A 19,029-nucleotide genomic window follows, 5' to 3' on the forward strand; every position below is an offset into this window, starting at 1 on the left:
TAGCAAATCTGCAAATCTATATATTCGGAATATATTCAGAACTTAACTGATTTTAGGTCCCCAAGCACTTCATGAAAAATCCCTTAATTTTAAAAGTTGTACTTATACAAACAAGGGTGCATTGTTTAAAGTCAAAATTGAGGTCATACCTTGTTTTTTAAAGGACCTTGGTCGACCGACCTTTAGGAGTTATAAATGCCTTAGTCGACCGACCTGACCAGAAGTCAAATGTTTGACTTGGCTCAGTCGACCAACCTATTTTTGAACTAAGCTTGCACGGTCGATCGACCTTTCAAATTGACTTTTTCTACCTTCCCCAACCGACCAAACTTTCAGTTTAAAAACACCTCAGCCGACCGAAACCCTCCCATGACAAACCGAACCCAAAAGTAAATTCAAAATCTCTGATTGAGGTCAGCTGACCAATCCTTGCTCTAGTCGACTGAACCTCTTTATTAGAGTCAATTTTTAATTAAACTTTTTCAAAATACCAGCCGTGTCCTTAGCGGTAAGGAAACTTATATATACTCCTTCATTTCCCCTCATTAGAAGATTAGCAAGTGATTAGAAAATATTCTCTCTGAATTTTTTTTATTGTGCTAAAGCTTTCATACACTCACATTTCACAAGTTTATTTTTAATACTCTTTCTTACACTCACTTGATTACATTTCTTAGAAAGAGAGCATTGTGTTCATCATCTTCATTTGCAAAGTTATTGCAACTTTAAGGGTTGATTGAATACTTAATATTGTGGGCATTTTACATTCATTTTTAAGCCAACAACACAACTCTTTAATTCTTGCATTGTTAAATATTGATTTTTGAGAGTTAAGCTTGAGCTCTTCCCATTATATTTTATTCATAAGTATCTCTTGGGAAAACTCTTCATTAGCTTGTGAATCTTTGCATCTTTATTATAAGATTCAAAGGCTTGCATTAAGCCTTTGATAAAAATATTTTTGCAAGCTTAAACCCTAATATCTACTGTGCTTGATACTTGAAAAAATATTTTTGAGATATTTGTTTAGGGTTTCAAAGATTCTTTGATAAATACATTTGGTAAAAATATTATATCGATATCAAAGATCTTACTCTCACATACTTATATTCACATATTATTGAGAGTTAACATATAGTTTACCCACATCTCATTAAGCTTAAACTCCTATCATTTGTGAGTGCATCTGTGCTAATTTGGTGTACATTATTAGCTTGTTGTTGAAGCATTGTATTTATACACAAATATTTGATTATTGTTGTATTCCCGACGTGTGGTTGGAAGAGGATTGCACTGGCGTGTAACGTGCACCGGATAGACTTAGACCCGGTCAAGAAAGTCCTAGATAGGCTTAGACCCGGTTAAAAAAGTTTGGATTTGCACCATCCCATAAAGTATGCACCGGAGTGGTTTAAACCCTGTTAGGAAGACTAGGAGTACCATCCTGTAAGGTGTAGGTAGGTTGGGGTCAGCCCTGCGAATGTGACTTGGGGTATTCCTTGCCCAGTAAGGAGAGGAGGTTATAACCAGTGTCGCTCTACTCATAAGTGAGCACTTAGTGGAATCCTATTACTTGAGAGCTTGAGACGGGGACATAGGCAGTATTGGCCGAACCCCAATATCATATCTTATGTCATTCTCTTCCTTGCGCATTTTATTTTCAGCACTTTAAATTCAGCTCATGTATGTTTGATTATTTATGTATTAACTGTTATACATGTTTTAAATAATTATGAGAATTGTGATTGATTTACATAAACCCCAGGTTGTGCAATACTGTTGTTATATGATTTAACCTAGGAAGAAAATTTAAAATCTCCAATTCACCCCCACTCTTGGGAATATACCAATTCCAACAATGTCTGTGACTAGGTAAAGTATTTATGGTGATGATGAAAGTTATCTAGTGTATGGTAAGACTCTATATTGCACAATTTTAAAGGCTTTCAAATTGTCTTCAAAGTGAATAAATCGAGTGAAGGAATTTTCATAAGGCCTATACGAGAGACAAGCCCTATGAAGTACCTTATTACTTTTTCCTTCTCCTATGTCCTACAAGGTAAAGAGTGATATGGGACTTGTGTGGTGTACTTATGATATGGAAATGCATGGATATGACAAGACATATACATTATGGCATATAACACAACATATACATAGTACACACAACATGGCATGAAGAGAAACAAGTGCATGCAAGCACATATATATAAAAACCACCCATACAAGAGGCGACTTGACTCTCTAATGTCTCTAGCAGAGTAGCCAAAGTTGTCGACACTATTTTTTTTTTGAGAACACATTTATTTGGTGACCATTTTAAAATCTACCATGTATAGATTACCAAACCACTGGCTGTTGGCCTAATAAGACTTACAATTCTTATTTTGATAATAACAAATCAATGATATGTTTAATATGTTTCAAGTAAAATTTTTTCAGGAAAGTGACAAAGCCCAAATGCATAAAGAAGCCCATGGATTACAAAGAATTCTTGAAGAACACAAGTATAGTTTATGAATTAAAAAGAATCCTTGAAGAACACAAAGAAAAGCTAATGGATTACAAAGAACATGAGGAATAAAATTATACTGGTGAAAAGCTCAAATAAAAGATTGAAATAACAAAGATGATGGAAGAACAAGATTGAAGATTAAAGAATTATATTTTAGGATATTCTTAATGTAAGTACTTCAAAGGTTAAACTCGAATATAAAGTGGTTTGAAGCTCATAGAAAATCAAAAATATTTTTTTTAATATATATACTCTAAAAAGTTTTTTTTTTTTTTTATATATATATATAAATAAAAAGGGCTTAAGAAGAGAAGATTTTTTAAATCATGTTTTTAAACATATTTATTTCAAAATATTTGGAAAATCAAAAATATTTTTTTTAAACATATAAACTCTAAAAAACTATTATTTTTTTTTAATAAATAAAAAGGGCTTAAGAAGAGAAGATTTTTTAAACCATGTTTTTAAACATATTTATTTCAAAATATTTGGAAATGAATTTTAGGAATCTTTGGGAGTAATGGATGGCTTCTAAAAACATCTATAAATAGTCAAAAGCTTCAAAGTTTTACAATAATGATCATAGAGGCAATATTGAAAGGTTTTTGAAATTAAGCAATTCTCAAAAGTTTCAGATCCATAAATCTTCAAAAGTTTCAGATCTAGAAATCTTCAAAGTTTCAGATCCAACAATCTTCAAAGTTTAATATCAAGCAACTTTTAAGATTTTTAGATCAAGCTACTTTTCAAAGGTTTTTAGATCAAGTGATTTTCAAATATTCAAATTTTTCAAAGGATCTAAAATTTTCTTGTGCTTAAACTTTCTAATCTGATATTGATTTATATTTTTGAAGCAAAGCTTTAAAACAATCAGAATCTTTCATTTTCTTTGAAAAATCATTTGGTAATTCATACTAAGCGTTGAGTTTCAAATTTCTTATATTTGAATTACTTTAGAGTATAAGTGAGCTGATCATTGTACTAATCTACTCTATTGTGAGAGTTCTCTTTTGTACACAAATTTCTTTATCATCATTCTTAAACGATTCAAAGTTGTTGAATCGTTGGACCAAACAAGGGGTTATTGTTTGGAGAGGCAGGTTCTAGCCCGACAGAAGGAGTGGTTGTAAATTGTTATTGTTCTACCAGGTAACGGAACTGATATAGTGGAATCCTTTGGTGTTTTGCCAAAGGCGAGGACGTAGGTTGTGTTGAAGCCGAACCTCATAAAAATCTTGTGTCTTTCTCTCTGCTTTACTTTATATTATTTACTTGCTATTGTGGTATGATTTAAATGTGTAGGTTGCAGATTCTTAAGTGAGAAAGAAACAAAGGTACTTGATATTTAGAAAGTACATTTTGATTAATCATTTGCGAAAACCCAAAAAGGGAGTACCTTGGTTAATCTACGGAAATCTTGATCAAGTAAAGTGCATACTAAGAGTTTATAGAAAAATCAACTAAAGCTCTAATATTTTTGGTTGAGTGATTGAATTACGTTGATTTCATTAATTGACTTGTGAATTTAAATTTCAGTATTTTTAAGTGTAGTTATCATTTATATATCTTGTTTTCTGGGTAATTAAAATCAATAGCTTAAAAATCATTAAAATTAAAAAAGAATCTAATTCACCCCTCCTATTGGGAAGCTATTCCTCATTTCACTGGCACATCTAACTTGTTTTTTTTTTTTTTTTTAATCTTTGAAAAATGGAGTCGCCACTTTATTTTATTTTTGGAAGGGCAAAATAAAGGAAAACCTTTATTAGAGCTTAGATTCAAGAGTACACTTGTGCATGGTTCCATAACACTTTAAATTCTCATTCTCGAGAATTCAAAGGATTTGCACCCTAAGACATTCCTTCCATTAAATGGTTATCGTGGTTACCTTGTGTGTGTGTGTGTGTGTGGTGTGTGTGCACATCCTTTCAAAATGGTTTATTTTAGGAAATACATAATCTTCACCAATTTTGAAAAGGCTTTCGTATGACTTATATAGAGGTCTATGCCTTATAAAAGCTTTACTACTTTGATACCAAATCAAAAGAAAACATACAACATAAAGAACATACACAAAACATATACATGCTTACGAAACGAATGAAAGATACAAGAGGATTTGAGTTTTTATTTATTTATAGTTGAATCTATCAAAATAGATTGCCTACGTATCCTCAAAAAAGGATTCAAGTCATCTGTAGTTTGAAAAATCATTTTCAAAAACAAATTTGAAAAAGTAACCTTTTGGATGGTCAATTTACAAAATTATTGTTGAAAAACACTTGAAATTCTTGATTATATCTTTAAACTTTCATTGAAAGAAATTATATTCTTGATTCAAAAATAAGTTTTCTAATGGATTCTCTATAAAATAGAGATTGAACACCAAGTTTATACTTGGAAAATCATTTTTCACCCTCAAGCCGCTTCTGATCGTCATGAAATGATTTTTCATTTTGTAAAAATTTGCAAAAATTGTGATTTTTTAGAAGGAAAACCATAAACATGACTTGAAATCTTAGTTAAAGACTTTGAGAACACCCTCCTTATCATGGGTGTATGACTCCAAAGTTTTGTGAAAAAAATAATTTAAGAAACCTTTGAATGCTTTGAGAGAAAATGAGTGATCATGTTTCATCTCTTGAAAAATCAACTTTTTTTTTGGTGGAAAAATCACAAAAAATCTTGTGACTTCATCACAAAACACAATAATCCACACTTAGGAATGTGTATGAATTCAAAGTAAGGCAAAATCTCAAAGAAAAATGAAAAAGGGTGCAAATTTTGCATCTCTCAGGATTTGGTGGTCGAACGCCTACTAGAAATTCTGAGGGCCGGTTAACCGCTTGTAGCTAAAATCTACGCAAGCCGGTCAACCATCTACATTGAAAATGCACAATTTCATGCCATTTTTGGCACTTTCTTCATGCATGCTTATACATAACTTTAAAAAGAAGGAAAACATTACAAAACTACATATAAAGCAACATAATATGAGAGAAATGAAAGAAATCACATGCAAATCTGAGAACATGCTTCTAAGGACCAAGGCATGTCATACATTAAAAACTAAAAGAAATTACATTGGAGGAAGGCTTAGGCACTAACCTTTAAATGCAATCCCTCTCTGTAGAGAAGTAAAGAATTCTCCTCTAAGAGATCCCTCCTCAAATACACTTGAACACGTTTGAAAGAATAAGGTTTCCTTTCTTCTTCTTCCAATCAAAATCCTTCTTTTAGAACCACTTTTCTTACGAATTTGCTCACTTTGTCCTTGCTCAAACATCCTAAACTTTCCCCAAGAGGGATTTTTTTTTATAGATCTCTTAGAAGTGGGGGGTGGGGGTGGGGGAACCTTTTTCAAATTTAAATTTCAAAATTCAAATTCAAAAATAACTACCAACCATCAATTGTCATGCCTTGTTGACACATGGCATCAAAGGGACACACAACATGACCAAAATCTCTAGTGAATTGCATGAGAGTAACTTAAAAATTCAAATTTAGGGCAGGTTGGTCAAATTGCTTAAAGGGTTGGCCAAACACCTACAGGAGGGCGCCAACAACTACTTAGAGGGAAGGTTGGAAGGTCGGTTCATTGCCCAAAAGGGTCGGTCGTTCGCCTCTAGCTTATTTTTCTTTTCTCTTTTTATTTGTTTTCACTTTTCATATATTCAAAAGGACTTTTGTTGAAGGAGGTAAAAAATGACTATCAACAATTGTGTTAGGAATTAAGAAAGTGAAATGTTTTGGGTTATTGAAGGGGCAATGAGGCTGAAAACTAAAAGTTGAGGGGGGTTTAAACATAATATATATATATATATATATATTGATTGTACCAATTTAACCGAAATTGATTGGTTCGGTCAATTAAATTAGTTTTCACCGAATAATGCTTAGAGGCCTACAATTAGTATAGAATAGACAAGACAACAAACACTTGAACTTGCATTGATCTTGAATATACAAGATGCTACAATTGTACTCAATCTTACACTATCACTTAATTTTCACTCATTCATATGCAAAATGAGATAAAAATAGATTGAATACAAGTAAAAAATATTTTTTTGGAATGAGTTTCTCTAGCAAGTGCTTAAAACACATATGTTTGCATACACTTAGTATTAAGAACATGATGCGAACCCCAATCGACATGCGTTGAGACCCAACGAACTATATTGGAATACTTGCCAAATGATGCGAACATCAATCGACACGCGTTGAAACCCAATAACCAATATTGGAATACTTGCCCAAGAAAGCTAAAATTCAGATTTTGGATAGAAAACCTCGACCCAACGTTTATAAATGAAACGTGAACTGAAGGTTTATGTAGCAAACCCAATGATTATAATTAAATCACGAATTGAAGGTATAAAGTAACAAACCTCGACCTAATGATTATTAAATCACGAACCAAAGATATAAAATTTGAATGCCACAAGGAAGAATCCTTAATAAGTTCTCAAGTTCTCTGAAGAACCAACAGAAACAACAAAACCTCACATTTTTATTCAGTGTTCTATCCCATGATCTTTGTTCTTACAATGAAAAGGCTATTTATAGGCATGGCCTAGGAAACAAAGCATTAAAACTTCCAACCACTCTTAACAACTCTTAACAACTTACTAAGACTTCTTACAAGATTACAAATTAAATATAACACAAAAGTCAAAGGTAGGCCCAACAACTCTCAACAATTTACTAAGACTTCTTACAAGATTACAACTTAAATATAACACAAAACTCAAAGAGTCAAATCTCATATTTGAATAGCACGCCATTATTAAAATGATTATAGCATTTAAGCAAGATCAATTCTATTAGAAACTTGGATTAAGTTTATTAAGCCTTTATCTTTCTTTGGGCCAAACTTGGGTGCCCCATTTTTGAATAAGCCCAAATATCTTGAATCATCCCATGAAGTGCTTCTTTGATCTTCTTGGATCTCTCTCCAGTGATAGGCCCAACTGGAACATGCAATGGATCCTTTAATGGTGCTTATCGATTCTCATCATTTAATGATAATTGTCAATTCTCATCATTCCCCCTCTCTTCAAAAGGATTCGTCCTCAAATCCATGTAGTATTTTAAACTAATATTGATGACAAGAAAACATTATAGAAACAACGGATAAAGGAAGAGGACAAAAAATCAGATGTTTGAGGGAAATGAAACTACAAAAGTCACGATTCAAGAAAAAAAAAACTTTGGTAAGTACCAAATGATAGTGTATGTTGCTTCAATATCACCTTTTTTTTTTTTTGCTTTCTTTTCTTTTTTTGACGTCTTTTCTTTTTCTTTTCTTTTCTGATGCCTTTTTTTTTTTTCTACTTGGTACACGTTACAAAACAAGAACAAATAATGAACATAAACATAATAAGATAGGATGAAAATAAGAAACAAATGATAAAAGGATAGTAAACCTGATTTTAGAACTTAAGTTCTGATACCAAATGATGCGAACCTCAATCGACATGCGTTGAGACCCAATGAACAATATTGGAATACTTGCCAAATGATACGAACCTCAACCGACACGGGTTGAAACCCAACAACCAATATAGGAATACTTACCCAAGAAAGCTAAAATTCAGATTTTGGATAGTAAACCTTGACCCAACGTTTATAAATGAAATGTGAACTGAAGGTTTATGTAGCAAACCTTGACACAATGATTATAATTAAATCACGAACCAAAGGTATAAAGTAACAAACCTTGACCCAATGATTATAATTAAATCATGAACCAAAGGTATAAAATTTGAACATCACAAGGAAGAATCCTTGATAAGTTCTCAAGTTCTCTGAAGAACTAACAGAAGTAATAAAACCTCACATTTTTATTCAGTGTTCTATTTCATGATCTTTGTTCTTATAATGAGAAGACTATTTATAGGCATAGTCTAGGAGACAAAACATTAACACTTCCAACTACTCTTAACAACTCTCAACAACTTACTAAGACTTCTTGTAAGATTACAAATTAAATATAACACAAAAGTCAAAGGGAGGCCCAACAACTCTCAACAACTTACTAAGACTTCTTACAAGATTACAAATTAAATATAACACAAAACTCAAAGAGTCAAATCTCATAGTTGAATAGCACACCATTATTAAAAAGATTATAGCATTTAAGCAAGATCATCTCTATTAGAAACTTGGATTAAGTTTGTTAGCTTTCCCATGATCCCAAGAGGGGGGGTGAATTGGTATTTTTAAAATTTATCCCCTAGGTATTCCTCCTAACAGTAGTATGTTCACAACCCTACGGTCAATCTAATTCGAATAATATAAATATATCAGAAATTAAATGACGCAGTTTAATTAATTACAAAAGCACCAAAAAGCAGTAAATAAAGGGTGACACGCAGATATGTTATCGAGGTTCGACCAACCGCCTACGTCCCCGCCTTGGCTAATCAGTACAAGGATTATCATAATAACTTGCTCACTTAAACGGGTGGAGCGACACCTATACAAACCAAGTCAAATTATCACAGGGCTAACCTCAACCTTAACCAGGTCAATTAGCACAGGGCTGACCTCAACCTTTACCAATCCTTACCGAGCTGGATTACCACTCCCTCAGGCCACACCTGGAATCTATCAGATATACAAACAAAAGGTACAATGTATGGGTGCTTTCAAGTAAAGCAAATTTGTACCACAAATGCGCACAATATCACATACACCACAGATGATTTAATATGTAAGCTTAGTGTGGTCTTAGTAGTTCAACTCTCAAAGATGTTTTCTATCAGTGTAGTGAGTACGTGAGAGTATCAACAATAATCTGTGTATTTCAAAATATTCAATCAAACGTGTTCACGTAGAATATTAAACAAGCCTCAAGAATATCAATCAATGGAATATCTCAATCAGATGAATATGTATATGCTTGGATTGCAGGATATCTGTAATCTTTGTATTTCAGCAAATGATATAGACTTGAATGGATATTGCCACAAAGATTAATATAACACACACAAATATCTTTTCACAAATATATCAATATGAATACCACAAGATATTTGAGTACTTTTGAAAATATTTTTGCAAGCAAAAACAAATACAACCTTCCTAAGTTATTGCAATGAGAATGCAACACTCAGAAGTTTAACAAGTCTTCTTAGGATAGGCTTATTAGAAAAGCCTCCTAAGAATACTTAGGTTATGCTCTCGTTAGAAAAATTGATTCAAGGCACTTCAAACAATGAGAGCAAACCTTTTAGAATACACACTCAAAGCACTTACAAATGATTTTAAAGGCTAGAGTGTTAGGGAAGTATGAGCACTATGAATCAAAGGAGTGTATTTTTGCTTGAGAGAGAAAATTTTTAATCCTTTTGCTAATCGATCCTTAATTCTCCCAAATGAAATGGTATATATAGACATACCAAAATTTTTGACCATTGGGGATCTATTAAGGATTGTTGGAAAAGTTTAATGACACTTAAACCATTTTAACCCTGTTTAAAAATTATTTATCCGCGGTAAAAATTATGGCAACCCGGGAGGTCCGGTCGACCAAAAATGTTTCATTCGACCAAGTCTCAAATGGTTCGATCGACCAGGAAACATTGAACTAAGGGCACGGTCGACCAAGAGAGGGCGATTTCCCAATTTTTCGAGTTTCGGTCGACTAGACCATTTTGAACTAGCTGGTTTGGTTAACCAAACCGCTGGGAATTCTCCCGAGGACCCTTCAGTCGACCAAGTAGTTGGAGAACAAATGTTCTCGGTCAACCAGATGGTCAAATGTTAAAAAAAGGAGGGTTTCGGTCGACCAAGTCTCTTTGAAAAAAATGGTTCGGTTGACCAGGTGGTCCAACTTTTGACCCAGGGAGGTTTTGATCGACCAGGGCCTTTTGAACTACGTGGTTCGGTCGACGATATGGTCAAACTTTTGACCCAGGGAGGTTTCGGTCGACCAGGGCTTTTTGAACTGACTTGGCTAGTTGACCTGAAAGTGCACCATGTGTGCATTTCGGTCCCGTTTCGAAACATATAAGTCCTATTGAAGTGCCTAACAAATATATGTGGAAGTGTGTGTGTCCTAGGGGCACTTGAGGTCCTATTGAAGTGCCTAACAAATATATGTGGAAGTGTGTGTGTCCTAGGGGTACTTGAGGTCCAATTTGAAGACACCGAAAAGTCCGATGTCGATTGACCGAAGGGAAAACCCTAAGGTCACACACTAAGGTCATTTTGCATTATGATTTGGTTTGAGCTTACAAGATAAACCATGCATGTGTTGTGTGTGCTTATTACAAACCAAATGTCCTAATTACTATTACAGGCCAAATAGACCACTAAATATATTACAATTGAAAATACGAACTGGTCTTCAAGCTTTGACCTTTCTCGTGCCATTGATGATATGATAATATGAACCTTCACATGAGCTAAATATTTATTAAATACAGAAGTATTTGTCATTATCAAAACCGGACGTGACCTATAAGGTCAACAAAGTTTATTAAGCCTTCATCTTTCTTAGGGCCAAGCTTGGGTGCCCCATTTTTGAATAAGCCCGAATATCTTGAATCATCCCATGAAGTTCTTTGATCTTTTTGGATCTCTCTCTAGTGATAGGTCCAACTGGAACATGCAATGGATCCTTTAATTGTACTTGTCAATTCTCATCATTTAATGGTACTTGTCAATTCTCATCAGAACGTTTGACGTAGAACAAGACAATATATACTCGCACTTATTTGAAATCTATAGCCTTTATTCAATATTGCATTGTCACTTAATTTGTACTTGTAGAGAAATGAAATGAGATAAAAACACATAAAGTATTAGCTTTACCGTGATCCCAAGAGGGGGGGTGAATTGGTATTTTTGAAATTTAACTTCTAGGTATTCCTCCTAATACTAGTATAATCACAACCCTATGGTCAATCTAGTGCAAGTAAAGTAAATGTATACCAGAAAGTAAATAAAGCAATTTAATCAATCATACAAGCACCAGAAAGCAGTAAAGAGAGGGCGACATGCAGATATGTTATCGAGGTTCGGCCAATTGCCAACATCCCCACCTTGGCTAACAAGCACAAGGGTTACCACTATAACTTGCTCGCTTAAACGGGTGGAGTGGCACCTATACAAACTAGGTTAATTAGCACAGGGATGACCTCAACCTTTACACCAATCCTTACTGGGCTGGATTACTACCCCCTCAGGCCACGCCTGGAATCACTCAGATTTACAATCAAATGGTCCAATGAAATAGTGCTGTCATATAAAGCAGATTTGTACCCAAACAATACGCTCAATCACATACGCATCAAAAGCAAGGATATAATGTAAGCTCAATGATGCAAGGTTTGTTCTATCAATACTCAACACAATATAGTCAATATGAAACTCAAGAGTATTCAACACAATACAATCAGTATGATGCTCAAGAATAATCAACACAGCAATGACTTGGAATCTAAACAAAATATTTCAATAACACATCAATATTCCAAGTATACTATGCAGATAATCAAACTAGTTTCTAAATGATTTTCTTCATTGAAATGAGCAAAAAGCTAGTTTGAAAAAGTTGCTTACTTGTTTAAAAAATCTTTGCACACCAAAAGCAAAGCTATTAGATACTTGCAATGAAGTGCAAATATCCTAAACTTACTAGGTTATCCCAACACTAGATTTATAGTATGAAAATCTGTCGGATAAGCCTAAGCTATGCTCCCAACAAAATAAATCTCAAGTACACACAACAATGGGAGTATTAGCTCTGAGCAACAATCAAATAAACACGAATGAAACTCTCACAATCTTGGATTTGATCAAGAAGATGCAAGTTTGAGAGTATTAGGGCAAAAATTTGATTTTCAAGAGAGAGAGAATTTTTGCTAATCACTTCTTGCTAATCATCTTCTAATCATGCAAATAAGAACATATTTATAGCCAAGTGAAAAAATATTACCGTTTGGGACAGGATGGGTATTATTAAAAAAATTCCTAAAGGATTAAGATCCAATTAGCTTGAAATAACCTTGTTTTACCGTGGTTAAAATAATTTTAACCGGGCGAGGTTCAGGTGGCTGAACCTTGGTTCGGTCGCCCAATAAGACACATTTCAAAAAGTTCTTCAATTAAGTTCGGTCGTCCGGATAAAGGTTCAACAGCCTGAATCAAAGTTAGTAGCCAAGCTTCGTGACTTCAGGTGCCTGATCAAATTTTCGGTGGCCCAAAGGCAGGTGTTTGGTCGCCCGGGGATATATTTGAACTAAAACCATAAGGCGCCCGAGTTGGTGAACAATCCCTTTCGAAGGGTTCGGGCGCCTAGGGAAGATGTGTGCATTTGAGGTTCGGTCACCTGACGGCTAGTTAACATTTTGACTTTCAAAGTTGGGGTGCCCGAGGAGTTTTGTACTCCAAATGTTCAGTCGCCCGACTCCTCTTGTCTTGCTTAGATTTGTCCAATTTTAAGCACAACTATAACACACTTATATATTTTATGCTATGTGTGTGAGTGTTGGAGTCTAAAGTCTTGCTATGATTTAATTAATCTTACGCTATATCCTATATGCATAATGTGCAGGTGATAAACATACAACCACGACCTAGGTTACTATTACAAACCCATATAAATTATTACAGACCAATATGAATTACAATTACAAATACAAGTCTTCGTGGTCTTCTTGTTTCTTTAAATGTCCTTCCTTGGGATATTTATTTGAACCTGTATAAGCACTTGACAATCATCAAATATTAGTATTTGTTATTATCAAAATCGGGTGTGACCTATGAGGTCAACATTCTCCCCCTTTTTTGATGATGACAAATACACCAAGCAAAAATTAGGTATAGCTTAAAGAAGCTCCCCCTAACCAAATGCATCATATATTTAACCAAGGTTTTTGCCTTAGATCTCCACGTTTTGGCATCAGTAAAAAGGGTCAATCAAAGTAAACCGGGCAATGGGTAAATGTTATGAATATACAAGAAAAGTTGGAAAGATTTATAAAAATTTTGGTAGAGTGCCGTTTGTAAATCGGACTTTCCAAAATAAACCTGTATAAAAAGTGACTTGTTTGAGGTTATATATCCTAACAGTTTATCCACAACAACTCAAACAGTCCAGTAATGTCCAATCAAGCAAATAAAATTTCAATGCAATCATGAAATGGACAAGTTGTGCATTACAAATGATAATCATTATTCATTTCATTCAATACGATTATGCAATAGATAAATATTTGACATGTGCACACAATCAATAATCAAATTGCACAAAGTCTAAATCAAGAAGATAAGTCAAAAGTAATATTAGTTGCTAAGACTTGGAAAGTTCCCATTATTGAGCTCCCCCTAAATTTATGCAAGTTATGAATATATAAGCCTAAGAAGTTTCTTTACTATGCATTAATTCTAACTCACGTCTACTTTGTATTAACCTATCCTCAGGTAGTGGTTTAGTCAATATATCTGCTCATTATTCATTAGTGCATACAAACTCGAGAGTCACATCTCCTTTTTGCACATGATCACGAAGAAAGTGGTGTCTAATTTCAATGTGCTTAGTTCGTGAATGTGAGATAGAATTTTTAGAGATGTTGATTACACTAGTATCATCACATTTAATCGGTATGGTTTCATAGTGCAATCCAAAGTCCCCGAGTTGTTGTTTCATATAAAAAGTTTGGGCACAACAACTTCCAACCACAATATATTCAGCTTCGACTGTGGATAAGGCAACTGAATTTTGTTTCTTAGAGAACCAAGAAACAAGAGATTGTCCTAAGTAATGACAAGTGCCGTTAGTGCTTTTTCTATCAACCTTACTACTGGCAAAGTCAGCATCAGTGTAACTAACAATCTCAAAGGTAGTATGCTTAAGATACCACAAGCCTAATTCTATAGTCCCAACTAGATACCTAAGGATTCGTTTGATAGCTTTTAAGTGAGATTCCTTAGGAGCAGCCTAAAACCTAGCACACATACATACACTAAACATAATATCAGACCTACTAGCAGTGAGATATAGGAGACTCTCAATCATGCCACAATACAATTTTACGTCAATAGGGATTCCTTACTCATCTTTATCAAGCTTGATGGAAGGGTTCATAGGTGTACCAAGAATTTTGCTATCTTCCATATTAAATTTCTTTAGCAAATCCTTGATATATTTAGATTGGCATATGAAAGTTCCATAATTGGCTTGCTTAATTTGTAGCCCTAAGAAGAAACTAAGTTCACCTATCATGCTCATTTCAAATTCACTTTGCATGCATTTGGCAAATTCATTACACAACTCATCATTAGTTGCTCCAAAAATGATATCATCCACATAAATTTGAACAATGAGCATATCATCATTTTTGGATTTGATGAAGAGTGTAGTGTCAATCTTGTCACGAGTAAACTCATTTTCTAGTAGAAAACCACCAAACCTCTCATACCAAACTCTAGGAGTTTGTTTCAATCCATACAAGGCTTTAGATAATCGATAAACATGATCGGGATATTTATGATTTTCAAAACCAGTTGGTTGTTCTACGTATACCTCTTCATTAATGTAGTCATTTAGAAAAACGCTTTTAACATCCATTTGAAACAATTTAAAATTTTTAAAAGCAGCAAAGGCAAGTAGTATACGAATGGCTTCTAACCTAGCAACAGGAGCATATGTTTCATCAAAGTTAATCCGTTCCTGTTGGTTATACCCTTGGGCAACTAGTCTAGCTTTATTCCTAGTTACTACCCTATTCTCATCTTTCTTATTTCTATATACCCATTTAGTTCCAATGATGGTGTGCTCATTAGGCCTAGGAACTAGAGTCCACACATTGCTTCTTTCAAATTGGTTAAGTTCTTCTTGCATGGACATTACCCAAGACTCATCTTTTATTGCTTCTTTAATATTTTTAGTTCTTCTTGCAATAAGAAGGCGGAATGATTTACTATATTTCTCAAGGAGGATCTTGTGGCTACTCCACGGGATGGTTCGCCTATGATTTGATCTATATGATGACTTCTAATAAATTTTCAATCTCTAGGCACCTCCTAATTTCCATTTTTATTATCTTCAGATGATTTTTCATTTGCTTCTTGATTTTCACTTGCATTGTTTTCAATAGACATTTTCTCTAAGTATTTTCTAATATTAATATCATCTTCATCATCTTTATTAGAAAATGGATTAGACTCATCAAACAGAACATGAATAGATTCAATGATAGTTAAAGTTCTTTTATTGAAAACCCTATATGCTTTGCTATTTAATGCATATCCTAGGAAAATACCTTCATTGTATTTTGAGTCGAACTTTCCTAGATGTTCATTATCTCTAAGCACAAAGCATTTACAACCAAACACATGAAAATAGAAAATATTAGGCTTATGGTTGTTCCGCAATTCATAAGGGGTTTTATTAATTGATGGTCTAATGAACATTCTATTCATAACATAGCATGCAGTATTAATGGCTTCGGCCCAAAAGTATTTAGGTAAGTTATGCTCATTCAATATGGTTCTACCCATTTCTTGCAGTGACCTATTTTTTCTTTCTACTACACCATTTTGTTGAGGTGTCCTAGGTGCAGAAAAGTTATGTGATATGCCCAGTCACAATATTTTTCTATGCTTTCATTTCTAAATTTTGTGCCTCTATTACTTCTTATGTGAGTGATTTTATATCCTTTTTCATTCCGAATTCTCCTACAAAGTTTGGTGAATTGTTTACATGATTCATTTTTATGTGCAAGAAACAACACCCATGTAAATCTAAAGAAGTCATCCACAATACAAAAGCATAAAATTTACCACCAAGACTTTGCACAGAATTAGGTCCAAATAGATCTAAGTGTAGCATCTCCAAAGGTCTAGTAGTAGATATGAATTCCTTTTTCTTAAAACTAGATTTTTTTTGCTTACCCATTTGACATGCATCACATATTTTATCCTTTACAAAAGACATCTTAGGCAAACCTTTAACTAATTCTTTTCTAACAAGTTTAGACAGTAAATCCATGCTAGCATGTCCTAAACACCTATGCCATAACCAACTAACTTCATTTATAGCAGAAAAGCATGTTACTTGTTGTGAAGCTAGATTATCAAGAGAGGTAGTATAAACATTTTCATGTCTATCAACAGTAAAAAGTACTTTGTGATTTGTTTTATTTTCTACTATGCATTTGTCATTTTCAAAAGATACTTTATCCTATGTCACACAATTGACTTATGCTAAGTAGAGTATGTTTTAGTCCATCAACCAGCAAAACATTATCAATAGTAAAAGAAGAATCCTTACCAACCTTACCTACCCCGATGATACGTCCTTTGGCATTGTCCCCAAATGTTACATAGCCTCTATCCTTAGGAGCAATTGATGTGAATTTGCCCTTGTTGCCGGTCATGTGCCGTGAGCACCCACTATCCAAGTACCATCTATCCTTGGAGGATGACGATCTTAGGCATATCTCATCTTCGTGTGCCATTAAGCACAAATTAGCGATCTCCGTGTCACTATGATCTGTATCCGAGTCGCTGCTGCTGTATTAGTCCCATGAAGTGCTCGCCTTCATAGCTTTCTTCTTTTTCTTGATTTCCTTTTTCAGCAATGGATAGTATGGTTTAATGTGCCCCACCTTGTTGTAGTTATAGCACGTAGGAGCATTTGATTTTTCTTTCTTTTGCTGGACTCTCCATTTTCATTAGTACAATCTTTATATTTTTTGAATGGCTTCCTGTTCTTCCTGAAAAATCTGATAAACTTTCTGGTTAGCATGACCATTTCATCATCAGCGTCAGACTCATTGCACTCACTAGATGTGTTATTAGATGTTTTTCAGTGCAATCACTTTCTTAACCCTATTATGCTCATTAAGTCTTTCATTTATGGAAAATTCATAAGTAATCAAGGAACCTATCAATTCATCTAAGGTCATGGCCTTAAGATCTCTACCCTCAACAATAGCCGTAGCCTTGACTTCCCAAACAGGAGGTAAGCTTCTAAGAATCTTCCTTATCATCTCATATGTGGGATAGGTCTTTCCTAATGCATGCAGTGAGTTTATGATGTGTGTGAATTTAGTGTACATGCTCTGAATGGACTCACCTACATTCATCCTAAAGGCCTCATACTCACTGGTCAACATATCTATCCTACTATCTTTCACACCTCTAGTACCCTCATATGTGACCTCTAACTTATCACATATTTCTTTTATAGTAGAACATGCCATAATCTTGTTAAATTCATTTACATCAAGATTATAGTATAAAATATTTATGACAGTGGCATTAAGACTAACAATTTTCATATCATCATCATATTCATCCTCAATCTTAGGAACCCTAGCTGCACCCTCAGTTTTCATAGGGACATAGTTTCCCTTAGAGACAATCCTCCACACCTTCCAATTAGTATTCTGAAGGTAGATGCGCATCTTCTGTTTCCAGAAGGTGTAATTAACACCACTAAAAACAGGAGGTCGCGTGAAAGATGGTCCCTAAGGGAAGGGGGTCACGGAGCTATGAGTCATATGTGATCTTTTTGCAAAATAACAATTAGTCTATGCAACGTGGCTCTAATGCCAATTGTAGCTTTACCGTGATCCCAATAGGGGGGAGGGTGAATTGGTATTTTTGAAATTTAACTTCTAGGTATTCCTCCTAATACCAGTATAATCACAACCCTATGGTTAATCTAGTGCAAGTAAAATAAATGTATACTAGAAAGTAAATAAAGCAATTTAATCAATCATACAAGCACTATAAAACAGTAAAGAGAGGGTGACACACAGATATGTTATCGAGGTTCGACCAATTGCCTACGTCCTTGCCTTGGCTAACAAGCATAAGGGTTACCACTATAACTTGCTCACTTAAACGGGTGGAGCAGCACCTATACAAATTAGGTCAATTAGCACAGGGCTGACCTCAACCTTTACACCAATCCTTACCGGACTGGATTACCGCCCCCTCAGGCCACGTCTGGAATCACTCAGATTTACAATCAAATGGTACAATGAAATAGTACTTTCACGTAAAGTAGATTTGTACCCAAACAATATGCTCAATCACATACGCATCAAAAGCAAATATATAGTGTAAGCTCAGTAATGCAAGGTTTGTTCTATCAATACTCAACACAATATAGTCAATATGAAGCTCAAGAGTATTCAACACAATACAATAATTATGATGCTCAAGAATAATCAACACAAGCAATGACTTGGAATCTAAACAAAATATTTCAACAACACATCAATATTCCAAGTATACTATGCAGATAATCAAACTAGTTTCTAAATGATTTTCTTCATTGAAATAAGCAAAAAGCTAGTTTGAAAAAGTTGCTTGCTTGTTTAAAAAATCTTTGCACACCAAAAGCAAAGCTATTAGATACTTGCAATGAAGTGCAAATATCCTAAGCTTACTAGGTTATCCCAACACTAGATTTATAGTATGAAAATCTGTGGGATAAGCCTAAGCTATGCTCCCAACAAAATAAATCTCAAGCACACACAACAATG

Source organism: Malania oleifera, chromosome 1, assembly GCF_029873635.1.
Source record: "Malania oleifera isolate guangnan ecotype guangnan chromosome 1, ASM2987363v1, whole genome shotgun sequence".
In the NCBI taxonomy this organism is placed as follows: Eukaryota; Viridiplantae; Streptophyta; class Magnoliopsida; order Santalales; family Ximeniaceae; genus Malania; species Malania oleifera.